Source organism: Camelus dromedarius, chromosome 19 (assembly GCF_036321535.1).
Source record: "Camelus dromedarius isolate mCamDro1 chromosome 19, mCamDro1.pat, whole genome shotgun sequence".
In the NCBI taxonomy this organism is placed as follows: Eukaryota; Metazoa; Chordata; class Mammalia; order Artiodactyla; family Camelidae; genus Camelus; species Camelus dromedarius.
The window spans coordinates 27,959,989-27,983,276 of record NC_087454.1 but is presented as its reverse complement, the minus strand read 5'-3'; the positions used below and the strand labels follow the sequence as shown (position 1 = coordinate 27,983,276).

Genomic DNA, 23,288 nt, shown 5'->3' with positions numbered 1-23,288 from the left:
TGTGTGTATGTGTCAGACTTCTGTTTTCTGACTCCCAGTTAGTTCCCGTTTTCAGCCTCATCCCCCTCCCCTTGCCTCCCCACTCCCAGTGGTGTCCTTGCTTCTTCCACCCCCTGGAGTTTATGGGGCAGATCACACCCCTCTTGTCCACATCCTTCTCAGTGAGCATTGCTCTGCTGTCTCAGTTACGCCTCTTGTCCCTGGGCTGTGGTCCTGTACTTTGTTGCTAGTTGCTTCTTTCCTGTTTTTTTCAATGTTACAAGTTTATACAATTTAAAAAGTTCCTTTACTGTCATTTTAGTGGAATCTTCGAAGGAAAAGGAGATCAACACATGTTTTCAATCTACCATTTTTTAACCAGAAAACCTGCTGCATACTTTGGAATCGCTTTTTAGTATTCCATTCCACATCTGTACCTTCTATTACCCGGCCTTGGCATTTTACGTATTTATGTTTTGCTCCCCTCCATCTGTCCATTAAAAACAACGTATGAACATCTTTGTAGCTAAATCTTTAGGCATATTTATGCTGATCTCCTAAGGGTGAATTTCTGTAAGTAGAATTTCTCAGTCAAAGGATAATGCAAAACTTTAAGATGTGTCTGGTACGTAGTGCTAAATTTCTCTTCATAAATTTGGCACTAATCTGCATTCCCATTAGTAGTATATGAATACGCCTGCTTCTCCACACTCTTGTCAATGCTAGGTATCTTTGAACATGTGTGTTTGGATATATAATGAGAACAATCGGTGGGATAGATTGCTGGCTCAAAATGCCTGCCCGTCAAAGTTTGATAGATGTTGGTCAACTCACCATCAGTGTATGAGGATGCTTCTTTCCTCCACATTCTTGCCAACACTACAGTATGATAGAAAAATCTTTTCCAATTTGGTAGGTCATTTTAATCTGCATTTTATTGATACCTTCTGAGGTTGACAATTTTTATGTATTTGTGCCATTTGTATTTCTTCTTTCATGGATTGCCTGTTACCTGGTTTTTTTCTTTGTGTGTTTATCATTTTCTTATTGATTTTTAAACTCTTTTTATATATTGAGGATATGAATATGCATATAGCAAATTGTTTTTAAAAATTTTGTTGACATTTCGTTTTGTTTGTTCTTTTGTGTCTGCACGTCCAGCTGGTAAGTTTTAAACAGTAACGTTGATCAGTCTTTTGCCTTTGTGGTTGCGCTTCTGGGGTGTCCTTTACTTCTTCATTTGCTGGGGCCTGAGCAATGGCTGGCTAATGTGAATGTGACTGAGGTCCAGGTGTGGTCCTCAGGTCCTTCAGAAGGAGGGCAGGGTCACCGTGGACAGTTCTTCTGGGGCTGCTTAGCCATGATGGGGATGAGAAGTTGGTCCTGGGGAGGAGGCAGCCTGCCTGGGACCCAGCGTTATTGACCTGGGATGCTGCTGGCTGGAGTGTTCCAGGAGCCGCCTCACGTTGGGGTGGTCCGGATGCAGAGGGGTATGGACATGTCGTGGACAAGCAGAGCTACTGATCTCACTAAGCCCCTCGGGCCACCAGCATCTGGCCTTGGGGCGGCAGTGTTGCACGTGAAGGCCGATGCTTCTGTCCAAATCCTTTCTGACTGATTGAGCCTAAGAGAAAGTCAGGACAAGACAGTTGGGACCAGGGCTTTAAAGGGCCAACATGACTTGGTTCCACTCAGGCTTCCTGTGATAACAGCATAGAACAGCCTCAAATGACACAGGACGATGTTGCTTCGGTGCCGTGGCTTTACTTCCAATTTGTGTTTCTCCCCTGCACTTACTGTATTGACTTGCCTCCTTCCTCCGCCTTTACCAGATTTACTCCTAGTGAGACCCACTTGGGGAGGAGGCCAGCGAGGGTGGATGCTGGTAAATTGCATTCAGAGGGTAAGCTGGGGACTTCCAGGATGGAGGGGATTTGGAGCCTCATTTCCCCTAGCCATTGGCCCAGGGGTTAGATCTGTTTCAGAAATATGCGATCAGAGCTGAAGGGATTTTCTTAAACTTTCAGCAAAGTGAGTTCTTCAGACCTAGTTGAGATACTTTGACCAAACCTTCAGAGTGGCCTTTAAGACTGCCTACTATCGGGGTGGCTATTCAAATGGATAATTCCACATTTCTTCCTAAAATTCAGGGATGGAAATTGGGACGTAAAGACCATAACAAGCTGGATTGTGAGAATTACAAAACTGCCACTTCCTTCTGCTCCTTAGACACACCAAGTTCACTCCCATCTCCAGGCCTTTGCCCCGCCCTGCTCTTCCCCAGATCCGGGAGGGCTGACTCCTTGTCTTCACTTGGGTCTTGCTCCAGTGTTGCCTCCTCGGAAAGCTCTTCCCTACAACCCTAGTTAAGGTAGAGCATCTCCCATCATGCCATTCTCTCTCATATTGTCTTATTCTCTTTTCTTCATAGCAGTTACAGTGTCAACAATAACAGTAACAGCTAATATTAAAGAGTACCAACCATGTGCCAGACAGTATGAAAAAAGCTTTACACGTATGGGGGCGGAGGCTGTAGCTTAATGATAGAGGATATACTTAGCATGCACAAGGTCCTGGGTTCAATCCCCTGTACCTCCATTAAAATAAACAAACAAACAAATAAACTGAATTACCCTCCCTCCGCCAAAAAAAAAGATTAAAAAAGCTTTATGTACATATGAATACACATGATCCTCACATGAACCCTATGGGAAGAACATTATTATTCCCATTTTACAGATAAAGAGATTGAGCCCACAGAGAGGTTAATGTAGCTTGGCATTAGGAATCTTCTGTTCAGAAAGCATTTATTGAGCACTTATGGTAATGGACCAAGACCAGGCTCTGTGCTAGGGTCAAGGGCTCCAAAAATGAGTAAGTCACTATCCTTGCATTTAAGTCATCAGATCAGTGTTCCAGGCGAGGGTGGGCCAGTGACTCCTCTCTGAAACCCTGCGGCACGTTGCTTACACAGATGTAAGCTTGAATTTTCCCATCTGTCAAAAAGAACTAAAAGAACCTGTCTCAGCTATCCCTCTGGGTTCTTGGAAGATCTGTTGGTGAAATCCCTTTGGGATGTACACAGGGCAGTACAGTTGCCGAGTCATTGGGCATCCTTACTCTGAGACCAGGAGATAGCAAACATATTCTCCCTTCCTCCCTGGATGAAGGAAAGGTAGAGATTTACCCACCACTCATGTCTGTCCTGTTGATACTAAGTTCTTATCAGATTCCACTCTCTTTCCTTACTTATAGGCATTTTATGGTATCAAGCAATTCTTAAGTGTCTCAAAGGGTCTAGCTGGACTCTCAAAAATTTTGGACCACTGATGTAAGCGATGCTGTACTTCTATAGCTGGTCAATAGGATTATGGTATTTAGGACAGCAGCCCCATCTGATTGGGAGTGGTGCGTTTTACTGTCCAGGGACCCCAAACTCTTGCCTCCTGATGGTATGTTTTGAAGGAGGTTGTTCTTATCATCCATAGGCGACCAGCCTGGCTGTTTAATTCCAACAGATGGTGTTGTTGTGGAACCTAACACAAGAGCACTGTTTTGCTTTCAATGGTTTTTGCCAAGACCATTAGTTAAAAACAAGCCCATGGTAATAGACGGGATGTTGGTGTGTGGTGGGGAAGCAGCCCTGTGGAAAGGGATTCCTGCTCCTTGCCATCCTCTTGAGATGGACTTTCAAGACTGGAACGACCAAACCTTTAAAGTAAAGCAGGCCAACATGTCTGACTCCATCCTTCTAAATAGTGTGTGAGAGGGCACTTCGGTCGTTGGCTCTTGCCCTGGGCCCTACTTGCCTTTCTATCATTCATGGTTTGTTTCCTGTGTCTAATTTGTTGCATGATCTGTTAATAACCAAACATGCCCTCACAAGCTGGGGAATATTTGCAGAGTGATAAAGCAATTATGTTATAATCTCCCACTTTCTAAAAGAGACAGACATTAGGCCTGCGCACTCTGGAAAAAATCCAAGTGCCAGATCCTATTGATTCTACTGTTTTGTTCATTTGTACTGTTGCCATCCTACTGCAGGCTTCTGTCTCCCCATCCATTCACCATCCATCCATCCATCCACCCACCTACCCATCCATCCATCCACTCAACCATCCATCCACCCACCCACCCATCCATCCATCCAGTGGAGCACTTATTTTTGAGCACTTGTTATGGGTCAGGCCCTTAGCTTTGACCTGGGGATATAAAGAGGACTAAGTCACCATCCTTGCATTCAAGAGATTTGTACAGTAGTAGGAAGACACATGAATTCAGTGAAGTGTTCCAAGCTCAGATAGTTGGGGCTTAATATTTACACTACCAAAGAAAGGCAAGGCTTGATCAAGAAAAATTTAACAGAGAAGGTGACTATGTAGTTGAGTCTTAAAAGACAAGGTAGGAGCTTACCTATATACATCCTCCCTCCTCCCGAGCCTCCCAGCCTCTCACCCTTCCACAGATATTAACATCTAACAGAAGGAAGTCCCTGTGTCCCTGCCTGCTCTCTCTCTCTCAGACATTGGTTCATTTCCCACCCGTATAATTTCCTTACTGCTTTGAGGCATATCACCTGATCTAAAGTTTTTGGCCACATCCTGTTCGAAAAGCAAATTTCCAGCTCCTGAGCTTGGCATTTTTATCCTCCCACTATACTGCCCCTGCCTGAGGACCAGCTTGTGTCTCATTCCTCCTGTGACGAGGCAGACCTACTCACTGTCCCCAAACATGCTATGCACACTGCCTTCTCCCATCTAATTCCACCCACCCTTCAGGGGCTGACAGAGGAAAGCCTTGGAAGGCTTGTTTCCTCCTGATTTGGGGCCTTGGAGGCAAGTGTGGCTGCCATTTTGATCGGGTGCCCGTCACATCACACTGTGTCATTACCTTTCCGCGTGGGTCTGTCTCACTCTCCTTTTGTCACGTGGATGGGATTCTTGCTTCATATATCTTCATTCTCCTCTGTGACTAGAGGCAGGCCTACCTATGGAAGCCATCCATTTCTATTTGCTAATGAAAAATGGGGGAAATCACACATCTTTTATCACCTCTTCCTGGCAGTCCCTTAGTTCTGCTGCTGAACTAGACAAGATCAAAATTGTCGCTCCGGGACGAATGTGTGTTTATCAAATCCATTTTTTTGCCCTCAGATAGGTAATGGAGACTGTGAGAATATTCCTGCTTATTCTCCATTTGTCCCTCTCCTCCCAGATCCACTTCTGCCCTGCTGTGCCCATCAACTGGGATCCTTTATTTTACCTTCTGGGTTTCACTGGGTTTGGCCAATAGAGACACCAGCAGGAGATGGAGAACCAGAGGAGAGAGAGGTTGAAGTATTAATCCCCCTGCTCCCTAGCTGCTCTATCTGATTTCTGGCAGTGGCTTCCTTTACATCTACAGCTCCTTTCCCGGTGCTCTGGGATCCCTGGGCTCCAAGAACACTGTTCCCTCCTCTTGCCCTTCAAACTTAGTGGTGGTCAAGGCTTCTTGCTGGTGTCAGCTTATGTATTGGTTCTGCACCATATATTGTCATTCCATTTAGCTCCCCCCCCACCTCTGTAAGTTTCATTCATTAAATTATTTTTATTTAAACCTTTTTGAATGCCCTCTATAGTATTACCGAGAGTCAACCTTGCAGGCTTAGTTATCTGGCCCAGTTATCAACCCATGAATCAATCTGTTTCATTTTTTTTTTAATTGAAGTGTAGTCAGTTTACAATGTTGTGTCAGTTCCTGGTGTACAGCATAATGTTTCAATCATACATGTCCATACATATATTCCTTTTCATTATAGATTACTACAAGCTATTGAATATAGTTCCCTGTGCTAGACAGAAGAAACTTGGTGTTTATCTATTTTGTGTATAGTAGTCAGTATCTGCAAATCTTGAACTCCTAATTTATCCCTTCCCACCTTGTTTCATTTTCTTACAAAAGAGTTTTTGAGTTTGTTGGTTTGGGTTTTTTGTTGTTGTTGTTGTTTTTTTTGTTTTTTTTTTTTTTTTGACAGGGGCCAGGTACACATTCAGAAGAAGCTATAATAAAAATAACAGTCTTCTGGACCCTTCCTTCCCTAACTCGTCCCTCTCCCTTGGGGCAACCTCATTTAACTCTCGATTTTTTTTTTCTAGCGTTTACCTCCATATTTTAAGATAATGTGCTTCTATTTTATTCCTATTTTAGAAATTATCTGCTTACTTCCTGTTGTGATAGATGACGATTCAGCTCACTCATACTACCCCTTCTACCTCCCCTCCCCACATCCTCACAACATAGTTGTATCGTTATTTATAGTTCCTCTATTTGGTTAGCTTTATGAGTAAGAATTTTACTATCCCATTTCTTGCTCATTAACAACAGTATCTCTTGATTCCCTTGATCAGTAAGAGGAAAATAATAGTGTCCTTACCCCAAATGCCTTCCTTTCTAATTTCTGCCATCTCTGTTTTAACTTTTACATTGTTAAGGGTGATAACATTTACGGTTTTATTTTGCAACTGACGGTAAAAACTGTGCTCTATCTGTAGATTGATTCTGAAGACTGAAAAATCAGCGGGTAGGGTTTATGTTATTGTGAATGTAGAAACAATTTGTGCACTGACAGTCCACTCTCGGACATCCTTGTTTGGTTTGCCTAGTGATTAAAAAATTTTTTTTCAGCCAACATTTTAAAATAGGAAGTGTTTTCATAAAAGATTTGGAGTTTGGGATATTGTTTTAAAGGTTAGAAGATCTGGTCTGACTTCCCATATGGTAACGCTCTGCTGGAGGTTGCCTGCTTTAGAACGGGCTTGCCTACTCCAGTTTGCCACAGTCCCTACTGCTCATCCAGGGTTTGCGTGTGCTTGGACAGCCAGCCGGCTGTGTTCATTTACTTAATTGCCTGACCCTGAAGGCATTTAAGTGTGTGAACCTGATGCCTGATTTATTATCTTCTTTGGAGCCCACATTATGAATTTCCTTTATATATATGGCTTTATATTATTCCAAGAGTACATCATCGCCTTTCTTTTCCCCTACCATTTGCTATTATTAGATCCTCCCAAACTCTCTATCCAGTTGGGTATTTTATATATTCTCCCTTCCTCCCAGAGTTCTCTGTTCTCATATCTGATCCACTGACAGCATGCTACACAACTGTCATTTGGGATTTTCCTGTCTTGTTGTACTAGGTTCGTTTTGCTGCTTCCTGGATCTCATCTTTTTTTTTTTTTTTTTTTTTTTGAGGGGTAGGGTGGTCCATTTAGTTTCTTCAAAGGAGGAAATTCCTTTTTTTTTTTTTTTCGCTTGGGAGAGTAGATACCTGGCTGCCCCATGAATACCTATGGAAGGCTCAACTCTTCTGACCTCAGATTTTATATAATTCCACCCCCTGCCCCTGCCTTTTCAGCCTCCCATCTGATCCCTGTCCTCTATTGCATTGGCATCTCTGAGTCACGAGCCACTTGGCCATTCTGCGAGGCTGATGGACTCTTATAATACCCAAGCCCACTCCAGGCTCAGGGTCCCTGTGGCTGCACTATCAGTGTCTAATCTTTCTTACTCTGTCTCTTCTCCACAAAGTTGTCCCAGGCTCTTTTCTAGTATCCATTACCTTTTCCCTTTGTTGTTTGAAAATTCTATCTTTAAAAAATATTATTACACTCTCATCTTGATGATGTTGTGTCCAGATGGAGAGAATGTAAGTGAATGCAGTTAATTTTTGTCCATCTTTAATAGGTGGCTCTTGTGAATTGATCTCAACCCTTCTTTGAATCTCTGTAAAATTTTAGCCTATATCAGTTCGGGAAATAACAGGCTAAACTCTCCACCATTTAAAGTCGGTGTTTCTAATCCTGTATTTACCTCTTTTAGGATTTAGGAGAAGTTTCTTGTTTCTAATGCTACATGTTTATCCATTTCATCCTTTTTTTTTAACTATCAAATTTAGATCTTGTATTAACATTGTTATGGTGATGTTAGCTGCCATAATCATCTCCTGATTTTCAGGGGTTTAACACAATAGAAGTTATTTCTTGCCCTTAAAACAGCCAAATGCAGGTTTTCTGGCATGATAGGCATTCTGTCCACAAAGGTAATCCCAGGGACCCAGGCACCTTCGATCTTGTGACTCTGTTATACCTTAGAGGATACCATCAGTGGGGGCAACAGCACCCCAGGGGACAGAATTAGTTCTTGGGGCCAAAAAAATCTTATATTTTTGTGCATAAATCACAGATGTACGTATGGTACAAGAACAGATACACAGTGTATCTGTGGTATTAAAATTTCATGGAGGAAGGCAACCAGAAAAAAAAAACTGTCTGAAAAGGCTCTTTATAGGGACAACAATGATGAAAAAAGGTTGAGAAACATTGCTCCAGGGCATAGGAGTACCCTGTATTTGGGTGGAAGGTTAAAAAGAAGGTGGTGAAGGCTCACCCACTTCTTAGCCATCTTGGCTCCAAAATGTCAGAGACCTCTTAGCCCACATTGCACTGATGGGAACTAGTCTCGAGGTCTCCCTTGCTGCAGGAGGAGCTGGAAGGTGTGGTTCCTGGCTGGGCAGCTGCCCCTCAGTGGCAACTCTGGGCCAAATAAGGGGGAGGGGAGATTTTGCAGCATGACTGCCCACCAAACACATGGGTCAGCAAACTTTTTCTTAAAGAGCCGAGGAGTAGATATTTTAGGATTGCAGGCCATGTGGTCTCTGTCACAGCTACTCACTCTGCTTATTATGGCCGAAAGCAGCCATAGACACTGTTTAAGTGAATGGGTGTGGCTGTGTTTCAATAAAGTTTTATTTACATGAGCAGGTGTTTGGCTGGCCTGCAGGCTGTGACTGACCACCCCTGCCTGTCTCTCCACCTGCTGACCTTTCAGAGCTTTTCCCGCATTCTCTCCATTCCCTGTGCCTACATGGGACCTGCAGCTTCCCCTCGACTAAACGAGAGGGGTGAGTCCCTGGTTTTTCTGGGGGAAGAGTGGGATGGGGTCAGACCCTCAACCAAGTGAAGTGTAGAGGTCTCAAGTCTGGAGAAGAGGAATGCACCTTGCATGTGACAGTGTGATACTAAGCCATCCCCACATCTCATCTCTGCTGCCACCTGACATGACAGAGTATCTGACACACGAAATAAGTGCTCGGACAATGGTGACAATTCCTGTATTCAGTGCTCAGGGGTCACTTAATTAAAAGTACTTTCCTTAGGTGAAATAAGTCGTCAGAGGATATGGGCCTCTGCTTCTCATAACAGAAAATATACCATATTTTCAGTGGATTATTTCAATGAGTAAGGCTAATATTTTAATAACATGGCCGTATGCTTATGTTAGAAACAGAATACAAAATTATATATACAATATGATCTCAAACCACAGTATCTTAAACGTTTAGCAAAAAAAGCAGGGGGAGAATAGTCTCACAGTGATAGACTATGAGTGGTTTTTCTTTTGTATAGGTTTAAACTTTTATAGTGAGCATGCTTCCTTACAGGTGGAGAAGAGTAAATGTTATTTTAAAGCTATAGGGGAAGGGAATTAGGGCTAAGCATGAGTGTTAGTGTCTGCCTGCTTGTGCACACACAGATGTGGACCTGATAAGCCACCAGAAATTCTGTTGGAACAAGTCACTGTGAGGCAGTCCATCCTGCTCGCCCTCCCTCAAATTAGAAAGGCTTCTTCACACAGCGACCACGGAAGGGTTCCCGCCTGTTTCTCCTCTGAGATTCTTCTCATTTCTGAGTGATGAGAACCTCATCCAGATTCTCTTTCCACTGAGGCGGGACCAGCCTCTCCGGATGAGTCAGTGAGATTATCAATAGGGTGAGGAACAGGGGCGTGCCTAGGGTGAACTGCATGTCATAGTCATTGGTCATCTCGGCCACTGTCCTGGGTCTGTGAGTTTACTTGACTTTGGGGAGAAATGAAATTGCTTGTGCCCTAAAGTGCAGAGTCGATCACCAACCTGGTGGCCTGACTTCCAGGTACCCCCTGCCCCTGCCTTGACACCCAGTGGAGAGAAACAACCCATTCTGTAGTAGTAACCAAGCTCAAGATCATACTGGAATGCTCCTAATTGTTCAGGCCCCTCTTGGTTCTTCGTTTGCCTCTTCCAGGTATTGGGTAGTTGGGTTTGGGGGCCCTCCCTCCATGTCACGCCCACCTGAGTCTCTTCTCTCCAGCCTGTGGCTGTTTCTTCTGGCCTCAGCCTGAGCCCTCCACACTCATCAGATCCGTAGTGTTTCCAGCCCTGAGCCCCTTCCCTAGGACAGCGTGGCCTGTCTCCCCTCACCCAGGGCCCTGTCTTGACTCTTCAGGGACATCAGCTGCTTGAAAACTGCTCTCCTTGGCATCTGCCTTCGTGGCCTGCCTGTCTTTATTCCAGGACCTCTGTCTTAGCTCCAGATTAGGTTGGGGTGACCCTATCGCAGCTCTTTGCCTCCACCATGGCTCCTGTATTCTGATTGGTGATCTGAGCACCCTCTCTTTCATCTCAACACACGTACCCTGGACGTGGATGTGATGGGTGTGCCCATGTAGAAGGACCGCACTCTGGCAGGCCCAGGCCCCCGTTCATCCTCTGTGTGTGTGTCTGTATGCACGCGGACTTCGTACTGTGACTTGCGAGTCCCTGTACCAGGGCATCTCGACCTCAGCACTACCCACATTTGAGCCTGATGATTCTGTGTTGAGAGAGGCCGTCCTGTACATTCAAAAATGTTTAGCAGCCGTTTTCCCCATGTTGTATAATATATCCTCGTAGCTTATTTTATATCTGATACTTACTACCTCTTACTCCTTTACCACTATCTTTCCCCTCCCCCCTTTCCCTTTCCCGACTCGTAGCCAGTAGTTTGTTCTCTATATCTGTGAGTCTGCTTCCTTTTTGTAAACTTCACTAGTTTGTTGTACTTTTTAGATTCCACATACAAGTGACATCATACAGTATTTCTTTCCCTGTCTTACTTTACTTAGCATAGTGCCCTCCAAGCCCATCCGTGCTGCTGCACGTGGCAAAATTTCGTTCCTTTTTATGGCTGAGTAATATTCCATTATATATATATATACACATATATATACATATATATACCACATTTTCTTTATCCAATAACTATAAATGGAGTATAATCTTTAAAAATTATCAATCACTATATTGTATACTTGTAACATATAATATTGTACAGCAACTATACTTCAATTAAAATTTTTTTTTAAATGTTTAGCAGCATCCCTGGCCTTTACCCACCAGATGCTGGTAGCACCTCCCCAGTTGTGACAACCAAGTATGTCTCTGGACATTGTCAGATATCCTCTGGAGGGCAAAATCACAGCAGGTTGAGTACCACTACCCCACATGATGGGAACTTCCCTGCCATCACTCCTTCTACCTCTGTCCACCCCCTGCGCCTGCTGTGTGCACACCCATCCCTGCCTTGGGGCCATTGCTTCCACTGCTGTCCCTGTTGCTTTGAACATCCTCTTCTCCAGTCTTCATTTGTTGGTCCCCGGGGCCTCAGCTCAACTGACACCTCCCCAAGGCCTTTCCTGAGGCCCTATGTGAGCAACCCAATTGCTCCACTGTATTTATATTTCTGTTTTATTTCTGGTTAAGTCCTCTTTAGACTCTATCTGACCTCGTTCCCTACTGCTTTCCTCCCCCTCCTCCCTGTTCCAGCCATGCCGGCCTCCTTCTGGTTCTCCTTCAGTCACACCAGCCTTATGCCCTCCTCCGAGGCCTTTTCCCTCAGTGGCCTCTCCACCTGGCACACTCTTTCCCCAAATGGACCCAGTTTGCTCACCTCCTTCAGGGCTTTTTTCAGCTGTCACCTTCTCAGTGAGGCCTTCTTTGACTCCTTCCCATTTCATGCTTTATTTTCCCCCGTAGCATCTATAACTACCTAACAGACTATGTATTTTAATTATTTATCGCATTTTCTTTTTCCCCCTCTTAAAATGAAAGTGCCACAAGGGCAGGGGTTTTGTCTTCCTTGTTCACGGCTGTTTGCCAATCACCTAGAACAATGCCTAGCACGAACAGGCACCCCACAGTTTTTGGGTGCGTGAGCTTTATTTCTCAAGGCTTGTTAGGGTCTCTGCCCTGACATCACTGTGGACATCTGAAGCATCGGGTGAGCTTAGATTCTTGCGAAACCAGAGGCGTGGGTTGACGAAGAGTCCACAGACAGCGTAGAACCATACACTAAAGCATATTTTCTTGTGACTAAGGGTATTTACAAAGCACAAAGCGGTGAATTTGCTAATAGTTCTTCTTTTACTGGTATTGGGCAGAGTACTGCCTTTAGCTGTGAATTCGATTTACCACGCCCTGGTGAGGTTTTATTTCCTAATATGTACATGTGCTTGTCTAAAAGCAGTTATTAGTTTGTTCTTAATGATAAGCCACGAGAGATTGGACCACCACCACGATGGCGCCCTGTTAAGGGGCCGTGTTTAAAAAGTGCTAAATAGAAGCAAGCCCTGTGGCCACACCTCTGCCTATCCCCCACCACCCAGGATCTTTTAATTTCTTCTGTCTCCCTATTCCTGTCTTGTTCCTTTGCTTTTCCTTTTACTGGGCTCTCTTCTTTGTTTCCAAATACCCATCCTTACCTCAGTAGCCTCTAAAGACTAGTCTTCAGGGAAGCTGGGTGGAAATGAGGCAGCAACACCTTCCCTCTTAGAGTCCAGGAAGCTCTGGACATGACCAGGCGTGTTCTCAAGGCCACACAGCTTGGAGAGCCTAACATTTGGAAGTTCAAGGTCTTCCAAGGAAGCCCCGCTACATGCATCATTGGGGATCTGGTTGACTCTGCTAGTCCTCCCCCTACATTCTCCCCCCTGTGGTCACGGTGTCCCTGGGCCTCCACAGAGGCTCTTGGGGCTTCAAGGGAATTCCCTATTTCAGGGCAGACATCCAGGAGAGGGCAGTGAGCCCCTCTTTGAATGCTAGCAGGAGACCAGGAGGGCTCTGATTTGGAGGTGAGGGATGGAGAGGAGAGGGTGACCGCAGGTTGCACAGAGGCCCCTCTCTCCAGCTTATGTAACTGCTCCGAGGAGAGAGAGTGCGACGGGGCTCAGCAAGTGAGTTCCTGGCTGCTTGTCATGTGAAGAAAACTGATGTGAACGACACTTTCCTCCTCTGCTTCCTGCCCTGCTTTTTTGTTCTTTGTATCTTGAATAATGTGAATACGGGAGGAGCCTCATACTTGGGAGTTATTTTTACAAGCTCTCCTCTCTGCTTCAGATGACTCAGAGCTGGGGCCTTCTCTTGACGACGTTCCTCGGGAAACGCCAGAGAGAGGCCGCGGCCGAAGCGAGCTGGGGGTCCAAGTGGGTGTCCTGGCCCCTGACCATCGGGAGCCATGTCCCTGAAGGGAGGGAGTGGGGCCTGGAAGGAAGACCTGGCTGAAGGCAGACGCTGCTCCCAGGTTCCCTCAGCCCCGCCAGCCCTGCCTTTTTCTCACCATCCTTTTCTGCTCCAGCAGAAACGACCATTGCTGCTTGCCAGTCTGGTGAGGAGCAGAGGGCACTGCCCCCAAGATTGAAAGTTCAGGCTGCTGGTAGACAAAGGGGATTTGCAGGCCCCAGAAGGCTGGTGGCTCTAGTCTAAAGGCATGAAAACTATCTGGACAGTGGTCACCAGGCCCCTGAGGGAAAAGGAGGATTGGAGAAACCTGTTTCCATCTCTCCAGCTGCCCCCACGACCCATGTTCTTGGGGAGGAGAGGCTGCATCTTTTTCTCTGTTACTTCCAAATGCCACACCCAGCTATAAGATGCAGGGAATGTGTGTTGAGTAAAGGAATTAATGAAAGGGAAGCACCTTTTCATGTGTAAAGCTGAACTCCATATGGGCATGCATGTGGCGCAGACCCATGTCCCTGGGGAGGTGGATTCTGCACCTGCTTTAGAAGATGCTCGTGCCCAGACCTGGCACATGGACTGGAAGTTGTCATCACTTTCAGCACAGACATCAGCTGGCTTGGACCCTCATAACCACACTGAGAGGCAGGAGTGTTGTGTCCTTTCACAGAGGACTAGGGAGATTGGTGGCACAGTGTTGTGCAGTTAGTAAGAGGCATAACTGAGTTATTCTGCCCTAAATCTGCCAATTCTTTGGTGCCCTAGAACCTCAGGAACCCAGAAGGAGAGGCTCCCCTGCTTTTGGAGAAGACTCCCCACCCTCCTTTGTTCACAGCTGTGGTGCTAGCCTTCTGGGAGAACCAGTCCTTTCCCTTCTGTTCTGCCTGTAGTGGAATAGCTGGTTCTCACCCATCCACTGCCCAACAACCCTTGGAAGAATTATGATGGGAAGGCCCCTCTCAAATGCCTCTTCTCTGATGGCTTTGGAGAAAGGGAGATGATTGGGGAATACACCCTTTTTCCTCCTGCTTATGTGCCTTAGCCCCCATCCGCCTTTCTTGCTGTCCTCTCCTAGGACACACAGTCCCCACCTTAACACCCAGGTGGAGGGAAAAGTTTCAAGTTGATCATTTGAAACTCGGGATACATTTCTGCATGGAAATAGCTTGAACATGATGCTGAGTCTACCCATGATCTATCTGAGATAGATTATTAATAGCATTAGCCAAGAAGAGAGCCAGTATTAATATTAATGGTTTCGTTAATTAATTAATAAATAATAAGCCGTCACCATCTCTTGCCTGGACAACTATAGCAGCCTTGTAACGGGTCTGGCCTTTTCCACTCTTACCTTTTTATAGTTTGTTCTTTGTGTGGAAGGTTGATCAAGCTGCATCTCTCCTCCGCTCAGAGCCCTCCAGTGGGTTCCTCTCCTCAAGACCTGGCGCCTGCTTGCCCCACTGACCTCACGCACCAGAGGACTCAGCCGCTATTCCCTCTGCCTGGAACTCTCATCTCTCCTCAAATCACCTGGTACAATCTCAGTCATCCAGACCTCTGCCAGATGTCACCTTTTCAGGTGTCCCAGGACACTTCAGACAGGTGACCTCAGATGCCCATCCTCCAGTGGCTCTTCTTCCCTTCTCCCCCTCGTAGCACTGATCCTACCCATCATTTCACTGCTGGTGTGTTTGCTTACTTGGGCCCTCTTGGTCTCCTCCCCTAGAACTCCAGCTCCAAAAGGGCACGGACCTGGCTCATTTCCTTACTGCTCTGTGTCCGCCAGTAGGAAGAGTACCTAACACACAGTAGGTCCTCAGTCAACACCTCTAAGTAAATAGATGCATGAACAAATGAACGGATGGTATGTCTACACCTGACCCACAGGCAGGTTGTGGCTTCTTGTGGAATTTATCACACATTCGAAACATCAAAAATGAATTTCTTCCTTTCCCAGCCCTTGGGATTTGAAGTGTAGGGACTTCATTTTAATCATCAGTCCATCGATTATTCTGGAAACCAGAACTTCTTACTCTGCATTCCTGGTGAAAATAGATAACTCTTCTCGGGTTCTGAATTCGGTAAAGGAGGAGGGCGAGCGCTTTGGTGTCATGAATCTCCTGCCTCCAGTTTTACTGAGAATGACTGTATTTTTGATCACTCTAGGGCCGAGTGTCTCACCTCAGCACTACTGACATTTTGGACTGGATGATTCTTGGCTGTACTGTCCTGGACACTGTAGGATGTTCAGCAGCTTCCCTGGCCTCTACGCATTTGATGCCAGTAGAACCCCCCCTCCAAGCTGTGACAACCAAAAAAATGTTGCCAAGTTTCCCTTGAGCTCAAATCACCCTAGGTTGCAAACTAATGCTCTACCATGTGCTGGAAGCCCATCCACAATAAAAAAACTATCTTGCCCCAAATGTCAGTAGTGCCAAGTTCAAGATACCCAGCTCTAGCATAGCACCGGTGGAAATGTTCTATTTTGTGCTGCCCAGGGGTGGCCACGGAGCACTTAAAATGTGGCTTGTACAACTGAAGAACTGAGCTTTTCCATTTACTTCATTTTAATTAATTTTAATTTAAATAGCCACTTAAATAGGCTGGTGGCTGCCATACTGGCAGTGCTGCTCACACTTCAGCGTCACCTGAATCATCTGGGGAGAGGCGAGCCTGATTCAGCAAACCTGGGATAAGGACTGAGAGTCTGCAATTCTAGTAAATTGCCAGGGGATACCTAGGACCACAGTTTTAGTAAGATGATCTAAGTCTCTAATATAAAAACAAAAATGACATTTCTGCTGCCTGGGAGAGCTTGTTCAAGGACACAGTGGTGTAGGGTAGGATGATGGGGAAAGTACGGTCTGTGAAGTCAGACAGATACTGGTCTAAATCCACTGTTATTCAGCTGTGTGCCCTGGGCAACTTACTTAATCTCTCTGAGCCTCTGTCGTCTCATCTGTGAAACAAAACAACAATCATTCTCACCTTGCAGTGTGATTCTGAGATCCTACATTTGAAAGCACCAGTGCTTGCCTGGCCCATACTTGGCACTCAGGAAATAATAGCAGGTGTTACTGATTCTTCTGAAGCAAAGGCATCATTGACACAAATGAGCCCTGGCGTTTAGGCCAAGCCTGAGACCCCCCACCCCATGTCAGAGTCACCCGGATGTTCTTTGGAAAAGCAGGTCCCAGGGCTCAGTCCAGACCTACTGAGTCCAAGCCTCTCACGGTGGGGCCCTGGACGCTTTGTTTTTTGTTGTTGTTGTTATTTTTGGTTTTGTTTTGAGGATGGGAGATTGGATGTTTAGCCTTTGATTATTGTCTGCCCTTGCCAGTATCTTTTGTGTTAATTTCTGGTGTACAGCATAGTGATTCAGTCATACATAACATATATGTGTATTTCTTCCCATATTCTTTTTCTTTATAGACTATTACAAAGTACTGAATATAGTTCCCTGTGCTATACAATAGGACCTTGTTGTTTATCTATTTTATATATAGTAGTTAATATCTTTAATTGAGGTAAAATTCACAAAGCACAAAATGAACCATTGGCCATTTGAAAGTATAGCAGTCAGTGGCACTTAGTGCATTCTCAATGTTATGCAGCCATCACTTCTGTCTAGTTCCAAGGCATTCTCATCACCCCAAAAAGAAACCCCACACCCATTAAGCAGCCACTGCCCATCCCCCCCTCACCCCGACCCCAGGCCCTGGCAATTACCGGTCTGCTTTCTGTCTCCATGGGCTTAACCTGTTCTGGCTTTTTCAGATAAAAGGAATCATTCAGTATGTGACCTTTTGTGTCTGACTCTTTTCACTTAATATTTTCGAAGGTCTTCCATGTTGTAGCATGCATCAGTACTTCATTCTTTTTTGTGGCTAAATAGTATTCTGTTGTATGTGAGATTTGTTTATCTCTTAGTCAGTTGATGGACGTTTGGGTCATTTCCACTCTGTTGTGAATAGATCTGCTTTGAACATTCGTGAACAAGTTTTTGTTTGAGTACCTGTTTTCAGTTCTTTTCACTATATACCCAGGGGTAGAATTACTGGGTCATTGGTAACTCTGTGTTGAAGGTTTTGAGGAACTGTCACGCTATTTTCTAAAGCAGCCGCACCATTTTCCATTCCTGCCATCAGTGCATCAGTGTTCCAGTTTCTCCACATCCCCAGCAACACTTGATCTTGTTGTTGTTGTTGTTGTTGTTGTTGTTGTTGTTGTTGTTGTTGTTATTGCCAACGTAATGGGTGCAAAGTGAAGCTTCATTCTTACTTTCCCCAGGCAGTCCCTGTGGCCCTAGAACTGTATTCAGGAGAGCTCTCCCTGCAGTGGGTTAAGTGGCCATCCACTTCTTACGGAGCTGAGGGACTTGTGGGACTCGGCTGAACCCTGCTTTTGTTGGGCTGGTAAAACCTGTCAGAGAATTGAAGTTGTTACTTTGTGTGTGTTTAAGAGGTGGGATATTTTTTTCACACATCTTACTGTCTTGTTCCACTCCAGCTGCTGTCACGAAACACTACAGAGGAAGGTGGTTTACAAACAACAGAAATTTATTTCACATAGTTCCGGAGGTTGGAGGTCCAAGATCAAGGTGCCAGCGTGATGGTATTCTGGGAGGGTGGCCTTCTCCCTGCTGCATTGCGTGTGACTTCTTGCTGTGTCCTTACATGGCAGAAGGGGTGAGGAGCCTAATGGGATCTCTTTGATAAGGGCACTAATCCCTCTGATGAGACCTTCACCCTCATGACCTAAGCCCCTCCCAGAGCCCCCACCTACTAATAGCATCACCTTTGGGGGTTGGATTTTAACATATGAATGAGTGGGGGTGGGGACATGACATTTAGCAAATAGCACTTACTTCCTCTTCTCTAGTAAAGGGAACTCACCGGGTAGGGAGGCTCGATCAGCAGAGATGACTGCCCTCCTGAGTGTGGTCCCCCACCCCAGTGCCCCGTGGGCGAGTTTCTGCAAGGCACCTCTGCCTGTGGCTTGGAGCTCTGGAGGGCCTGTCCTAGCATGAACTGGCTTTGAATTCTTCTGTTTTAATGAAATTTAATGTGAACTTTTGCATTCTACTGTGTAGGAGAGCTAGGCCTGATTTAATTTTTAAAATTAGAAGACTTCACCCCAAATATTTAAGTGTATTTCAGGGCTGTATCAGGCTAATCCTGTGGCTCTGAAGATAAAGGTGATAAACCAGGGCTGGTGGACAGAGGAGTGGCAGGGGGTGCTGTAGTGGGAGTGCTTTAATGAAGGAAACAGTATTCCTCTCTGACAATGAGGATTTTGTTCCCTCTTCCGGAATTTCCTCAAATTTAATCTCTGGGATGGAAAACAACATTTCAACGATACATTATATCCACAAGCAAAGGGAGCAAGGTCCTACGGTAACTCCCTGGGCCACTTCAAGATTGCTTCAGGACATAAGCCCAGCACCCACAGCCCCCTTAAGTCAGCAGTTCTCAGCCTTGGCCACGAATTACAACTACCTGACAAGCTTGAAGAATTTTGATTTAATGGGTTTTGGTAAAACCCAGGCATCCGTTTTTTTTAAAAGCTCCCCAGGTGATTTTGATGTGCAAACAGGACTGAGAACTGCTGTGTTAGCCCAAGGGACACACTGGTGCAAAAAGCAAACACTTGTCCATGCCCTAGGGGAGCTTACCATCTGACCGGGGAGGCCCACTTTTTAATCACATAATTAATTACTTGCAACTGTGGTAACTGCTATTGCACACTTGCATTTCCGGAGGGTCGACCAAGTCTCACTGCAGCTATAATCTGAAAGCTAACTAGATATGAATGAGCGGGGAGCCAGGAGAAGAGCATCCTACTCAGGACCAGCATGTGCAAAGGCCCTTGGATAGGAAAGAGCTTGGTGTGTGTGAAGACCTGAAAGACAAGCTGGCTGGAGCTGTGAGCAAGAGGATGGAAGGCCTAAGGAGGTTGGAGAGTGGTTGGTGGCCCACCATCCATTGTCAGCCTATGATGAGTCCATCTGATGTGCTCTCAGTGTTAGAGCTGCCGTGATATTGATGCGAATGGTCCAGCTTCTGTGTTCTGGGATAACAGGTGCATGAAGGCCTGATCAAGTGGCCCATCTGTATCTCATAATAGTCTGAGCAGGACCCCCCCCTCCTCTAGTGCTTGTAAATTATTCTTTTTTCTCAACCCCCATGGAGGGAAGAGTAGGGCATCAACAGAAGAGGAGAGATGTTTGGAGAGAGAATGGGAGTTTTCACTGCATTGGAAAAGCTTCCAGGCCTCTTCTGGCTGTTGATGGAATGTGTGTCACTTGAAAATTAGATCTTCTTCCGTGTCACTGTCAGCTCTACGTAGGAGAATTCGTTTGACAGAATGGGTGGCCCCCAAGTGACTGGAGTCTAAGACTTCTCATTGCATTGATTACTCTGCCCTGTTTCTTAGATTGCTTAGATTAAATCTCCAAATTTAATTTCTCCTCCTCCTCCTCAATTTCTCTTTCCTCCCTCTCCTGCTTTTCCTTCTTTTTTAAATCTGTGCCGATTTCCAATTGATCGTGGGTGGCATGGAGGGAGTTCTTCCTACTTCTTTCAGCCTGGCTTACTGTTTCAGAAGCCTGTAGTTTATCGCCTGTCCCGCCTCCCCTCCCAGGCTGCACCCTGCTCCTGGCCTGGTGGGACGTGAGCTGTTCTTTTCATGTTAACTGCTTTGTGGCTGACGAGAACCCTTCCTCTTTGGTTTGAGTCTCTCAATACCCATTTAAAATGTTCATGTCCATATTAATGTCTTCCCTCCCACGACTCAAATCTTCATTCCCCCCTTAATCTCTAACAGCGTGGGATGAAAGGCGGCGTTAGTCACTTCCAGGGGCAGAAGGGACACTGAGGCCCAGCTAGCAGTGTAGGGCGGGGAAGATCCTGGCCTCGCCTAGTGGCTTGCTGCCTGGGGGTCCCTGGGGCTGTGTCCTCATTGGTCACCCATCCTGGAAGGCACTGTGGTGAGAAATAGGAAAGGCTTCTGGCTTTCTATTCTGGCTCCACCACTCCGTTTTGTGGTCCTGGACAGTCAGCAGGCCTCTATTGCCTCGCTTGTGACATGGGGATTCCAGCAGTGACTCCGCGGGAGTGTTGTCAACATTAGGGGCACCGTCTGGAGAGTCGCAGCAGCAGGCCTGGCCAGTGTTTAGGCCTTCAGGATGTGGTCGCTGTTCCATCTCCTCTACTGTCTGAAACTCAGCTAATTGTCCAAGGGCACCCAGATCATTGGGGGTGGAGATGAAACTGGAACCCAGGTCCACTGGCTGCCAGCCCAGAGCTCCTGGGTAGAGCTCTCCGTAAGTCTCTGGATGGAATCCGGAGAGGGTGAGCCTGGGGGTGATGAGGTGAGACTGAGGGACTGTTAGCCCTGGTGCAGAGTGGGACTTCCAAGCTGGGAACTCTCAACACAGTGGCAGAGACCTGAAGGGTACATACCAAGAAACTGAGTCATCGGGACACCTGTGCCCTTGCAAAGCTGCCCTGCAGCCCCAGTACCAGCTGGGAAATTGTTTCATGGATTCCCATTGATTTACACCTTGAGGGCAGGGCATAGCTGTCCCCCACCCCTGGTGCATGAGAGTAGTGCTGTCATTTATCCAGGGCCTGCTGGGAGCCAGGAAATGTGCTCAGTGTGGGACCTGGGCTCTTGCTGATCTCCCAGCAAGGGAGGAACTGCTAACCCCGTTCTATGGAAAAATCAGGCCAAATGGCCAGTGAGAGGCAGGGCCAGATTTGAACCCAGGTCTGCTTGGCCCCAAAGCTCATGTTCTGTGCATGAAATTGTGTGACCTTCTGTAGAGTAACATCCACTACGAGGCTTCTCCAGCAATTGTTTTAATACTGGAACACACGTTTGCCTCCCAAAACCCACACCCACTGTCAGTCTATGTCAACACTGACCAGCTAATTCTTAACCAGTGGCCAAACTGGATTTGGCCAAGTTACCACTGTTGAAGAGAAAAATAGATAAGAGTCCTAAAACTTGCTACAAAAAGGGAGGGAAGGCAAGGTGGCCCCTGTTAGATGCCTTGTACCAGCTTAGGAACAGGGAGAATTTAGCAGACCTGTACCTTATTTTCCTGGCTTGCCCTCAGTAACTACTTGGTCACTTTTGGAAAAATCTGCACATCTGTAATGCACACCCTGAAAACCACAGTGATTGAAGCGTGATGTAAGGCCGAGAACTGATTTGATCCTTATTACGAGCCTCCTTTCATAGCTAGAACGTGCCGTGTTCCTTCTGTCACAGGACCTTTGCCCAGTCTATTCATTGTGCCGGCAACACCTTTTCTTTCTATTTTTTCCCTCCTGTCCTCCCTGTTCTGTTTCACTAATTTATTCTTAGGGCTCAGATGAAAGACTGACTCTTTGGGAAACACCACTGACCCTTTTCTGTGCTAGATCTACCCCGTCGTACGCTGTTACAGCAGCAGCCACACTTCTTCAGAGCACTTTGCTGTTATAATTATTTCTGATTTGTTAATGCTGGTTTCCCCCGTGAGACAGTAAGCTCCTTGAAGGCAGGGACCATATGGGTCCTGACTGTTGTTTGCCTAGTGCTTTGTACTTGCCTGGTACCTCGTAGGCACTCAGTCAACATTAATTAACCAATGGATGGTTGGATAGATGGCTTGAGCCAGTTAAGTGCATTCCCTTTCCCTTAACTCCAGCCAGTATAGTCTTGTTGCAGGGAAGGGGAATTGTAATTACCTGTTTATACATCTCCCTTGGGTCTCTTTGAAGAAGAAGGCCTCTTAAGAACCCTAGAATCTAGCCAGCACCTGGCATAGAGCAGATGACCAATAAAAGTTGACTGTGTCATTGTCTAAGCTTTTATCTTGCCCACGAGACTAGTTCCAAGGACTCGTGCTCCTGTTGGGGAGCTGGGAGCATTCTTTGCCCGTGTGGAGAGTAAGGATGGCACACTTACTCGTGCAGACTGAGGAGAGTAGTTTCTTGCTTCCCACCTCATGCCATGGTTTAGCTTCTTAGTAAGGTCTGCTATTGCAGTTGCCAGTTACTCTGTTGACTTATTTATACATAAATAGTTATTCCCATAACCTTCTCTTCGCCAACATTCAGAGATAATGATATACAATCTTTATAACATCACAGACATCGCTTCAAAAGCATTCTTTTGCTGTAGGAATGTTTATGATATGCTTATCGCTAGAATTTCATGAGCAACAAACTCCCAAATTGCAGATGATTTAGCATTTGAAGCAGGGAGTGGGAGTTAGACTGTATTTGTGGATGCATTTTTTTTTTAAAAAAGGGACTTTGAAAAGGGAAGTTTTTCTTCTGCAGAGATATCTTCTAAAGTTTAAAATAAGAACTGCTTAAAAGCTGAGAGTCTAGAGGCATGAGCACTTTCTCTTAAACATTCAAATGGGGGAAAATGACTTGTAATCTCTCCCTTAAGTATTAAGGCAATAGGCATTTAAAGGCTTTTTTTGGGGAGCTGGCTGTCACAGACAAAAGATTTCTCAATTTAAAAAAAAATCATTTTTATAGCATTAAATAGGAGGAATGAACACCAGCAGCCCTCTTGACATTTTGCAGACAATTTACTTTCTGAAACACTGTGTTCTTCCCAGTCAGGGTGGTAGCTTCGGCTGAGATGGCCGTGGTTAGGGTCAGACATTCAGGGTGGAGAAGGACAGGACTCCAGGCATAACTTCGTCCAGGTTCCCATGAGGCCAGTGAGTTGGTGTCACCACTGCTGTCCAGGCACCCCAAGGCACATTTCTTTCCCAAGGGCCCTGCCATGACTCTCCTTCCTGGAGAGAAACTGAACGATCTGAACTGCAGTCCAGAGGGTGAATTTGACATCGTTTTTATTTCTAGCCACCCTCTCTGAACCAAGAACCCAGCCAGACAGCTCAGAAAGGTTGCCTGCTATATAAACATTTACTGTAGCACTGTTTCGTGGAATG

The 23,288-nt window shown here is 45.8% G+C and overlaps 1 protein-coding gene across 14 annotated transcripts in view; it reads left to right on the top strand.

Annotated features, from left to right (window-relative positions):
* Window positions 1–23,288, top strand: part of TRERF1 (transcriptional regulating factor 1) — a 195,041-nt gene that overhangs the window by 109,230 nt on the left and 62,523 nt on the right. The gene's annotated exons all lie outside the window — the stretch shown is intronic.